Raw genomic sequence first — 12,931 nt, forward strand, 5'->3', positions numbered from 1 at the left:
CAAATGATTCACAAACAATGATATTTTATGGCAAGTATTATCCCTAACTTCATTAATCCAACATAAATGCAAATTATCTAATTTCAAATAGCTCTCTTCACAAACCTCAAAAGAATTACAAAAATGAAATATTTAACTGGACTTTTTATCAAAAACGTTTACGTACATTCTTGGGTGACTCAACAATTATAAATTATCAGCCAACTTATCTATACTAACACGCTGTCAAAAACATAAAACATAATTAATTAAATTTTTACGTTATTTGCCTGAAGACTTCTGCTTCCATGTTCAACAAAATTGACATACCTACATTAATCTGACTCTTGGTGGCTTCGTACAGCACACCACTGAAACTGCCTACTCCATCGTCTTTCCCTCACAGACAGCTACCTACAACTGTGCATCCACCGCTCTCTTTCTCCATGAAAGCAATACAGTATCTTCGGCTCTGTGTTCGTGCACAGTCATCGATTCACATTATCGAGCCTATCAGAGGCATTCATTGTTTATAGTACACTAGTTTCACTTTAATTTATTAATATTCTTATCTTATTCTGGTGCCGCCTACAAGTGTGCACTAGTATACTCCTTTCAAAACCTGCAGGAATTTGCGGAAGGGTTGCAATTCTGTCACGTTGAGCAATTGTCTTCAGTCGTCGTTTGTCCCGTTCTGGCAGCATTTTTTCCCTTCTGCAGCGATGTCGGAGATATGATGTTTTACCGGATTCCTGATAATCACAGTACACTCCTGAACTGGTCGTACGGGAAAATCCCCACTTCATCGCTACCTCGGAGACGCTGTGTCCATCGCTTGTGCGCCAACTATAACACCACGTTCAAACTCACTTAAATCTTGATAACCTGCCATTGTAGCAGCAGTAACCGATCTAATAACTGCGCCAGCCACTTGTTGTCTTATATAAGAGTTGCCGACCGCAGTGCGGTCTACTGCCTATTTACATATCTCTGAATCTGAATGCGCATGCCTATATCAATTTCTTTAGCACTTCAGTGTACGCCCTTCAGAGATGAAAAGTTTCCAGCTGTCTTTATTTGTGGTGTTCATTTGTACATCACCAATTTCGGAATGATGTAACTGCATCATCAAGTTTCCATACAGCTATTCAAAACATCAATCGAGGTGCTTAAACAGTGTTCCTGCAGCACTGGGTTGCTGATTCCGCTTTAGCCGGCCGGGGTGGCCGAGCGGTTCTAGGCGCTACGGTCTGGAACCTAACAACCGCTACCGCCGCAGGTTCGAATCCTGCATCGGGCATGGATGTGTGTGATGTCTTTAGGTTAGTTAGGTTTAACTAGTTCTAAGTTCTAGGGGACTAATGACCTCTGCAGTTGAGTCCCATAGTGATCAGAGCCATTTGAACCATAGTGAGTTCGCTCGGGAGCGAGTGTCTCAGGTAATTTACACACAGCGAAGCACATTCCCGTCAGGCTTACTTATCGTATACACCAAGAATCTATAACATATAATACTGGATTATCAGGTGATAGTTCCTCGAGCCTTGAAGTATTTGCCTGCTCTTCTCCTCTGAAGACAATGTTACGGCGTCCAGCTAGCTCTGCTTAAATTTCTTGCTTCTCCGAAGTATTACAAGTACCGGCAAGGTGGGTAGTTAAGCCAGATGAAATAAGAAACTAGGAAACGAAATCGATTTAGTGCTGTAAGAAATAATGTATTTCACATTATTAGTGAACTAAACAAAAATCTAAGTCATCTCTCTACGATAGACAGGAAAAGGCAGACAGTACAAGACTGATGAAACATCCGATAGTAGCTTTTACGAACATAAGAAAATTAGTGTTCATCTTCTCTCGCTAGTTTCACAGGCTGATTTCTGCGGGAATACCACGTTTTAATCTTTGCCGTAAAGTTCTTAGGCGAGTGAATGGATAAAAATAGACATAGTAAAACATATACTCAAACACAGGTAAACCAGCAAAAGTTCCAACACGGCGCCCCCTCCCCCCCCCCCCCCTCTTACTGTATACTGCTGCGGTCCACGATTACTGGACGATAATATACAGTAACGGTGCTCTTTCTACGTACAATCATAAAATATTAAAATTTATTTTGTTATAACTCATATTGTCTTTGCCTGACCAGGGTTTAAAATACCTTTACTGATGTTCAATTTTGTTTTAATGTAGACCCTAGACGTGTCAGCTCTCTCTTATTTTCCATTTTTGTGTATAGATTCTGAAAATTTAATTTTCGAAGTCCATGCCGCGACGAAGTGTATGTTCAAATTTAGAGTCTGCGGCTGCATTATTGCGGAGCAACCGCTACACGCCTTCAGGGTGCGCTTCACGTAAGTCCGTTGGTGCAACATGGTTAGGCGGTACAGTTTGTTTCCACAGATTGTAGATAACGACAAATTTCATGTCGTTAAAATGTCCATACAACTGCTCCGTAAGGTAGTGTGTAGATGCGAATGCGTGACTGAGCGTTTCTGAAGCTGCAACGGAAAGGCTCATCGTTTACGACCTTTGGCGCTGGAACCGCTTCGTGCCTCACGTATTTCAGTGTCCAAGGCCAGCACGTACATTCAGCATAACGTCGAGATATCACCAAATTTCACGTACGTCCATAAACGTTTTCACCTTATATGCTCCCTTGCAGCAAAGTCTATCGTCACTCGCTACAAACGAACCGAAAACGTTTGGCTCATTATAAGCTCCCGCACCTTCACTCACTGTAGCACACGTAAATGTAACCTTTTTACATTGCATGCCAAGCGTTTGATAGTTGAATAGTTCCTCGTGACGTCTCTTTTGTCAAAACATACATGTTTTCACATTGCATATACAAAATAAGCATTACACTTCAAAATAATCTGATTTATGCTAAGCACACATAAGCCTTCATCAACATGTTTGCTGACAAAAAAATGGTTCAAATGGCTCTGAGCACTATGGGACTTAACATCTATGGTCATCAGTCACCTAGAACTTAGAACTACTTAACCCTAACTAACCTAAGGACAGCACACAACACCCAGTCATCACGAGGCAGAGAAAATCCATGACCGCGCCGGGAATCGAACCCGGGAACCCGGGCGTGTTTGCTGACACATCGGGTATATACATGGTATAATTTTATACATACTCACATCTAGATTCATTATAACATTTAAACTTGTACACAAAACATCATTTTAGTACCACTGTACGTCCCTTAAGATTTCGTTTTCACCCTTAGGACGCATTAAACAACATCTTATGACATTGTAAATAACCAATACCCGACATTTTCTCTGACCATTCAAAGGCTACTTGTCTCTTACAGATTTTTCAAGAGAAGGTAATTCTCTTAGTCTCTGAGTAGTATAACTTTACATAGAATAACAATTAAAATCGGCAGAGCGGTTCTAGGCCCTACAGTCTGGAACCGCGCGACCGCTACGGTCGCAGGTTCGAATCCTGCCTCGGACATGGGTGTGTGTGATGTCCTTAGGTTAGTTAGGTTTAAGTAATTCTATGTTCTAGGGGACTGATGACCTCAGAAGTTAAGTCCCATAGTGCTCAGATCCATTTGAACCATTTGAACAATTAAAATCGTTTTTTCAATTTCGGAGCTGAAAGGACAATACACATACATACAGTTCGAAGACATGCATAAACCATTGTCTTCACATTTCGTCTGACTCACGCACCTGTAAATCCATATTGCTAACGAAAGAGAAGGAATCTTCATAACGCGTTAACCAACACAAGCCAACATAGCTATGCATAGCCCCACCTGTCTCAAGTCTACAAGAAATGCGTCTACTGATCTACAAGACATGGTGACAGGAAAAGGTTCAAATGGTTCAAATGGCTCTGAGCACTATGGGACTTAACAGCTGTGGTCATCAGTCCCCTAGAACTTAGAACTACTTAAACCTAAGTAACCTAAGGACATCACACACATCCATGCCCAAGGCAGAATTCGAACCTGCGACCGTAGTAGTCGCACGGTTCCGGACTGCGCGCCTAGAACCGCGAGACCACCGCGGCCGGCCAGGAAAAGGAAGGAAGCACTTCTTTATCTGTTGCTGAAATCCATCCTCTACACACCACAGGCTAATTGAGTAAACTCTTTGATCGCGCTTCTTTGTATCTTTGTGAAACTGATTACTTAGTTTTTGCTGAACTAATTTCATGATTCTGACAGTGCAGTATCATGTTAAGTTATCAGTATTTATTGTTTGGAAGTACCTGTAGCGAGTGTAAATCAGTAATTTATATCCGTATCTTCACGATACCACTCTCGTGTATATGATATACCTGAATATATCACTAGGGTGGACCGAGAAAATATTGTAGAAAAACGCTCAGACGAGTCGTGATCCCTTGTAAATGCATCATGTAGCACTCCGTCATCAGGCCACAAGTGGCCCATCGGGACCATCCGACCGCCGTGTCATCCTTAGATGATGATGTGGATAGGAGGGACGTGTGGTCAGCACACCGCTCTCCCGGTCGTTACGATGGTTTTCTTTGACCGGAGCCGCTACTATTCGGTCGAGTAGCTACTCAATTGGCATCACGAGGCTGATTGCATCCCGAAAAATGGCAACAGCACATGGCGGCCCGGATGGTCACCCATCCAAGTGCCGGCCACGACCGACAGCGCTTAACTTCGGTGATCTGACGGGAACCGGTGTATCCACTGCGGCAAGGCCGTAAATGCATCATGCATACTCATATTTCGCGCTTATATCAGTAGCTTGCGCTTTTTAATATGCAGTCTGACCCCTAAACTTCATTTAACAATATTCTCTTCATATGCACACACTCAACCACATTGTCACATTCATACACATATTTATATATATATAAATAAATTGTGGTGTGGCCCGTTTTCTGTGATACCAGCTATCTTCTCCTTCCTGCCTTTACCAGGGCGTGCTCTTGCATCGTTTCCTCGAAACGAAACTTCATAATAACTTAGAAACTAAGAACGTAGTCGCTCCATGGCTAACTAACATATCATTTTTCTTCTCACACACATATCTTTTTACTTTAAGTACGTAGATGTGTAAATTCATCAACTCCTTTTTCTCAAAACAAACTCTTCTTTTATAAGAACGAAAATATTCAGAGCATTTTCGTCGTTTCGACCTTTTGTTTTACCTTTTTCAGTCCTTGCATATTCATACTAAGATTAATAAGTGTTGTTCTAAACGGGCACAACCTCGACCCCTACAATCATTCTTTATTTCCTCGTATTTAGATACTTTCCTTGTAGTATTTTATTTATGTGTACATAACTACCGTGTAAGTTTGTATGTACTGTAAACAGTAGTGTAGTGTGTACATAGGTTTCTGCAGTTAGTTGCTCTGTCTTCCTCTGTAAACTTTCTCTTATATTATAAACCTCCTTCATTTTAATGGTGATTAACTTATATAGCTTATTTGGAGGCTAGATGCCAAGTTTGCGTTACATCTGGAGTGCTTAGTGGCGTGTTGAACTTAACTGTTTCTGCGCATATGCTGAAGTTGCTGACCTACGTGTTAGTTCCCACTACGCCTGCGCATCCTCTCCCTCTCGTAATGCCATTTCACGTATTGTTTACACCTCAAGTGCATTATTACATTGTATTTGGAAAACATACATATTGCAGAATGAATCGGCACCGTTGAGATTGTGTTTGATTTCCAGGTTTCATATAGCCTTTTGGAATTAAACAGAATATTAAATTACTATAAGTTACCTTGTTTCCATTTAAAAACAAATAAAGAAATAAACTGAAAATTTTCTCCTAAGACTAAGCGAATAATTGTTAAATACATATTATATTGAAGTATTTCACTTGTTTATGTACAGTAATTCAAATGATGTTTAACCTTTGTCCAATCCTTTTAGTGTATAAACGCTGTTAGATCCTTGTGTGGCTAAAGTCCTTTGTCCTTTCCACTATTAGTTTAGGCTACTCTATATGCACCTGGATTTGGTATTTTAGCAACAACAAATGGTCTACTCTACAAAAGCCGCCATTTGTGATTGAGTTTCCCATATTTCGTGGATTTAGGGTGTGTTCGAAGTAATACCTCTTATCCTGCTTGAAATTTTTCAGTGCACCCTAACCTTTTGTCGTACGATTTTTTCCGCTGTTCAGCTTTTTCCTCCAGTTTAATCAAGGCCTGGCGTACTTTTTCTTCGAGTGACATCTCTCCCCTGGGTATCTTGGGCGATGGTTTTTCCCACCCATTAACTTCTCTCCTGGGTGCAAAATCGGTTGAAGTGTATGGAAATCATGAGACAAACTCATTTCGTATGCTTCTGGGGAGTGTAGGTGCATATAAACCTGTTAAATCCTATGATTGTACTTGCTATTGGGCTTTACTTGGGGTGAAATCTTGATAATAATACATTTTTACCTTGTTTGTGTTGGTAAATTCCCTGCATTCACTGCCTACAAAGTACGTTAACAATATTTGTGACTCTCGGGAGTATCTTCTGTACTCCTTCTAATAACAGAACCTGTGGTCACAGACCGCACTGCATACAATGGCTCTGAGCACTATGCGACTTAACTTCAGAGGTCACCAGTCGCCTAGAACTTAGAACTAATTAAACGTAACTAACCTAAGGACATCACACACATCCATGCCCGAGGCAGGATTCGAATCTGCGACCGTAGCGCCTAGAACCTCACGGCCACTCCGGCCGGCCGCACTACATACAACTTAACACTTTTTGTAAAAACATCACACAAGACAATAACATATTTTACACCTCGCTTCTCTTGCAGATATGGTCGGGTAGCATCCAAGAACACTAATTCTAAATGTTTTGTGGCCACTGTTGGATGTAGTTCAGTTAACTTGGACTTGTTTGTGTGCTTCATCTTTTGGCAAGTAATACCTTCCGAATTGCTTGGAGAACTCTTCTCCTCAAGCTGTGACATAGTAGTGCGTATTTATCTTGTTGGTGCATTTGGAAACCCCATAGTGACCCCATACATTGTGAGTGTATAAAATAGAATCATCTATGCAACTTTCCGGTGAAGACACGCACCACAGTTCTTGATTTGCTGTACGCCGATGAAACAGAATTCCCTAAAATATAGAGTTTCTTCAGATTCTCATCTTTGTTTTCAGACACTTTCGATGTTACCTTTTTCCATGACAGGTCTCCCTCTTGCAGTTGTTCCAAAATCTTACACATCTTTACGTAATATAGTTGTTGTGTCTTGTCCTGCATAAGCAGAAACCAAAATTTCACAATTCTGTTCTGTGAATTTTAAGAATTCATCAAGCTCTTGCGGTAACCTTGACAAGGTATCCGTGATTTTTATGTACACCACCTGCCTAGACTTCCATGTAATAACTTGCATGTCAACTGAAAAGAAAGTGCTTGATGGCCACAGTAGATTTCGGTGTGCTTGTCCAATAACTAATCCTCAACCTTCTTAAATACCCACATAACCCCTAGAGCCTCGAGCTCTGTCACGGAATATTACCGCTCGGATTCAGTAAGTGTTCGACTAGCAAAATTGATTAGCTTAGGTGATGGTTCCTATCAACTTCAGTGATCTGAAATAAGCATGCTCTTAGTGTCTGTGAAGATGCATCTCTGGTCAAGCAAAAATTCTGTGACACTTCAGGACGGTGAAGTATGTTTGCACTAGCAAGGCTTTTTTTGTTTTGTCGAAAACTGCTTGAGGAGTTAAATTAGCTATGCCAAAACCTCACATATTCTTCCCTCGTGGGAGCAGCTATTAACAGGTCATCAACATAGAGACTGACTCTATTGAGGAGCTCTGGTCCCAAAACTTTGTCCAGTGTGGAAAAGAAAATACCCACACTCGCGTTCAAGCCAAAAAGCAAAACGCAAAATTCATAGCTCCTGCCCCCACACACAAAGGCTGTGTATGTCCCACTATCTTCATGTAATGCTGTTTTCCAATAAGACCCTTTTAAATCAATTATACTGCGGTATTTGTGAAATTTCAGAAACTGTTCTTCAGTTATTTTGTTTGTATTCCGGGCATTAAGGACAAGCCTGATGCTACCGTCGAGCTTGGTGACAGCAAAAATAGGGCTACAAGATGGGGACAAGGAGGATTGTATGAGCTTCCAATTTTTCATCCTTTCAATTTCTTTCCTCCAGCTTCTCTTTTTACCCAAGGAATTAGATATGAAGAAAAGCAGTATGTTTCGTATGGGCAAATGTCCATTTTACACTCATAACCCTTTATTACACTGAGGTGTCTTTTAAATACTTGCGCATACCGAAGTATTGCTTCTTGTAACTCCTCCGTCTGATCTTCTGACCAACAAGGTATTCCCTTGCCTTGGTTTGGACAGTCTGCGGGCACATGTCTTCTTTAGATAGCTGCTCAGCCTTTTGGGTATCAAGAAACAGTGCGTTTGGATATGACAACTGTATTCTGATATCAGTACTTGTTTTCAGAATATTTTCAGTTATACTGGTTTTAAGAAAATTTAACGATAACCTCTGTTCGTTGATTGTAAAGAAACATTTTCCTTGACCTATGTCAATCTGTGCTTTGTATTATCTAAAGGTATCCATTTCAATAAGTCAGTTTACTAAAAATTTTTCCACCACCAGAAAAATACATTTTAGGGGAAAATTGCTGTTGGTAATAGGCATTAATGCCTGAAGGTTAACTCCTTGTGACTTCCCGCCCCCCCCCCCCCCTTCCCTCCCTAATGCGTTCAGGGCAAAACAGTTCTGCACCAGAATAGTTGGCATATAACATCGTCTTTGCAGCTCGTTAAACAGACCTTGTGATACTACGTTGACATCTAGACCAAATAACCGGACATTAATTACAACTTTCACTGACTCCTCATTACCCTTGTTTAAGGTGTTTGCAACGTCCTGGCACAGTTCTTCTTTCATATCTATCCCTCCTCGTTGCGAGTAACTTCAACCATCTGAACGTTGTGGGTTTGACTTTGCCAGTTCGTGCTCTGTATTGCCCTGGAATTAAATTCTCCTTGACCGCCACTGGATACATAATTGTTATTTCGTAAATTGTAATTACTGGTTGAAGGACTGCCGAATGATCTATTTGCGGTCGGTTCCTGTCAATTACTGTATTGGTTACTGCCACCTGCTGGGAATGTGTTGTGAACCTGCTGGCCAAAGACCCTTTATTCTGTGTATTGTAATTCTGTTTGCAATTTCCTTTGAAACCTCGTTTGCACTTTTGGTTTCCCAGTTACCATGAATATTTCTTGTATTATTGTTGTTACATGGGGGATAAGGGTGCCAACCGTGTTGGTTATTGCCACGGATTCCGTTCCGCTGTTGACTGTTTCGTGTAGGCGCACACTGCGTACTGATGTTCTGTGGTTGCGACGGCCCCAGTACATACATTAGGTCAATCGAGCTGAGCATGGATAAGAAGTACTCTATATCATTTTCAGGTGTGGTGATCAGCTTTCCCCAGATATGAGCGGACAGGCGACTTTTCGCTGTATTCAATACGTCCACGTAGGAAACTGGGTTTGCCCAATGTCTGGTTTTGTTTCTGTATTTCTCGAAATACTTCCTAGTCCCCCATATTTGCTACTGAATGGTGATGCGTTGAAAATCTCTCGGTGTAGCCTCTTTTGGACTGATGTGGAGCAATATTTGCCAAAGAAAGTCCGTTCAAATTGCTCATACGTATGGCATCTCACAGCCACATCTGTTGCCCACAATGAAACGTCGCCCTTTGTGTACCTCGCAATAAACAGGATGTTCTGTCCAGCTGAGGGGTAAACTGGCGCGAAAAGCTTTATAAATACAATGGGGTTTGTTGAATAAATCGGAAACTGCCTATGACGTAGCAGACCCTCATCCGCCAAGAAAACTGGTAAACATGTAGCGTTGTCTGTTGCCGGCGTGGCATTGTTCGGATGCACATGGTTATACTGTGGATATGTTTGCGGCGCTGGTATTGACGTTGGCACAGCCGGTTGCATTTTGTAATTCCTTTCTTCTCTGTTTGAAGGGCTGGAGGCAAATGGTTAATAAGTATTACCGCTGTCTATCCTACCCGACTCGATCTGATTTCTTTCTATTGCTATTGCGGAACAGCTCTCTTGTGACATCTGCGACATAGACTGCTCTGCTACCTCTCTTCCGCTGCCTTTAAGCCTAGCTCAGTCCCAGCAATCAATTAGTTTTCCTTTTTCTTTACTACCTCTTCAACTGCTTCGACATAGGTGGGAGGGTCTTACCCTTATCTAGCATTCCCGCTTCGGCTCTGTCTTTTAAATTCTATACCTCCTTTTCGTTTGTTTCTTGAGATTGCTTTATGGACTTAATGCCTGAATCTAAATTACTCAGTTTTACTGACAGCTCCTCTTCTTCTTCTGTCAAATCTTTGCATAAGTATGGAAACTCATTAACAGTACCTGCCATTGTTTCTAAATTTTTACAAATTACTGACTCAGCCTCTTCGATCTGAGTCTGGACGTCACTCCCGAACTTTAGCTTACTGTCATTTTCTCTTGTGTCTCGTCTATAGATGACACTTTCTGGTCTAGGCTGGTTATCTCCTGATACAAATCAGAGAATAATTCCACCTTTAATTTCTTTCCCATAACGGCAATTTTATAAATTAAATCATTGCGCAGATTTTGACTTAAATTATGGATCCTTTGTGACAGGTCGTTCTTAAAACCATCAGATGTTTGCTTTCGTTCCTTTTTAAAATCACAAAATTTTTCATTAAGTTTTTCGGTTTGTTGTGTATAAAAATTATTAAAGAAATTCTTAATTAGGTCAGATAGGTCCTTATACATGTCTCGCATTGAATGTACTGATGACGCATTAGCGTCTTGTGTACCCACCGTCTCTTGTTCCGTCACATTTGAAACAAGTTCTCGTGACATGGAGAAAATGAAATTTACTGATTCCGCACTAACGTGTCTTTCACTGGCATCATGCGGAAAATGCTCGTCTACTGTGAGTGTGGTAATGTCATAAGGTAAGACATTGAGCATAAACTGAATGTATGTAATATTCCCGGCTGTCGTTAATATGATCTACATTTTCAGTGTCACTATCAAAAAAAAAAAAAAAAAAAAAAAAAAAAAATGGTTCAAATGGCTCTGAGCACTATGGGACTTAACTGCTGTGGTCATCAGTCCCCTAGAACTTAGAACTACTTAAACTTAACTAACCTAAGGACATCACACACATCCATGTCCGATGCAGGATTCGAACCTGCGACCGTAGCAGTCGCGCGGTTCCAGACTGTAGCGCCTAGAACCGCTCGGCCACACCGGCCGGCGTGTCACTATCATTTGTCGTCACACCCATTGTGGCGACATTTTGCATCTCTACATTATTTTCATTAGTCAGCGCAATTTTTTTAACTGAATCCATTTTGTAAATTAAATTTAATTTTAATCTTAAAACTGATTGCGAGAATTTTCCCGATCAGTGCAGCTGGGTTGCAGCTTATTGTTGCCGTTTACAATTTTTCTATCCACATTCCAAAGAATCAAAGTAATGTTAACCCAGATCTCTATTGCTTTAAAAAATGCTTCAAATTTATGATTGGGTATGGTAAGGTAGTGACACTACTTCTGATCGAGGCATTAACAAGTGCAGTCGTGCGAACTATAAATTCGAATTCTTTCCTGCCTTATAGAGAATGGTGTTTGCCGTTGAATTTCTCTCGGCATTGTTATTCCATGTGTTATATCATTTAATTATTGCACCTATCTAATCTATGTGGTACCGTCTTGGGAACGGTCGCCAGCTGTACTGATTAATTAATAATGTTAAGAACAATTATTACGATGAAAATATACTGGGCCACACAAGAGGCGCAACAGTGGCGAGTTCACTACGGAGCGTGCGTCTCAGCTAATTTACGCACAATGACGCACACTTCAGTCAGGCTTATGATTTTCCGTATACACGAAAAATCTGTAACATATAATATGAGACTATTAGGTAATATTTTTTCGAGCCTTAAAGTTATTTACCTCCTTTTCTTCTTTGAAGACAATTTTATTGCTTCCAGCTTGCTCCACTTATTCTTGCTTCTCTGAAGAAGATACCGGCAACACAGGTAGTTAGATCGGGTGGAATAAGAAACTAGTAAATGAAGTTGACTTTGTACTATAAGAATTAGTGTATATCACATTATTAGTGCACCAAACAGAAATCCACGTCGTCTCTCTCTCATGGACAGGAAAAGACAGACACTACAAGATGGATGGAACACCCGATAGGAGTATTTACAAACAAAAGAATATATGAAAACATCCGATAGGAGTATTTACAAACATAAGAATGTTAAAGTTCTTCATCTTCCTTCGCTAGCTCCATAGTCTTGATTGCTGCAACCATACCGAGTTTCAAACTTTGCGTGAATGAAAGGACAAAAATAGACAGAAAAATAAAACATATACCTACATAGGTAAACTAGCGTAAGTTTCAGCACGGGTCTTAACATCGTCTTGTACATTTTGTTTATTTTTATCAGCATTAGCTGCACTGTGTACTTCATGTAGTTTGCGACAGAGAATACCTAAACCACTTTTTTTACTCATTTAAAATTTGTTTTGTAAATTGAAAATCACAAAATACGAGTGTAAGACAATTATTATCCGCAAACTAGTTATAAAATTTTATTGTAATCAAATAGGAAACTTACAGGAACATCATTTTTGACATAGTCTCCTTGCGTTTCAACGCACTTGGTCCATCGTTGTACAAGCTTCCTGATGCCCTCATAAAAGAAGGGTCTCGGTTGAGCTGCGACCCAGGAATGCACCGCTTCTTTCACTGCTTCGTCAGAGGCAAATCGACGGCCACTTAATGCCCGTTTGAGTGGACCAAACAAGTGACAGTCAGAAGGGGCAAGATCGGGACTATATGGAGGATGATCCAGTACTTCAAATCTGAGTTTCTGGAGCGTTTCAGCAGTGTGGGCAGCAATATGCGGAC

The 12,931-nt window shown here is 40.8% G+C and overlaps 1 pseudogene; it reads right to left on the reverse strand.

Moving 5' to 3' along the window:
• Window positions 1-4,573: 4,573 nt before the first annotated feature.
• Window positions 4,574-4,691, reverse strand: LOC124797079 (annotated as a pseudogene).
• Between the last annotated feature and the right edge of the window lie 8,240 nt (window positions 4,692-12,931).

Source organism: Schistocerca piceifrons, chromosome 4, assembly GCF_021461385.2.
Source record: "Schistocerca piceifrons isolate TAMUIC-IGC-003096 chromosome 4, iqSchPice1.1, whole genome shotgun sequence".
NCBI lineage: Eukaryota > Metazoa > Arthropoda > Insecta > Orthoptera > Acrididae > Schistocerca > Schistocerca piceifrons.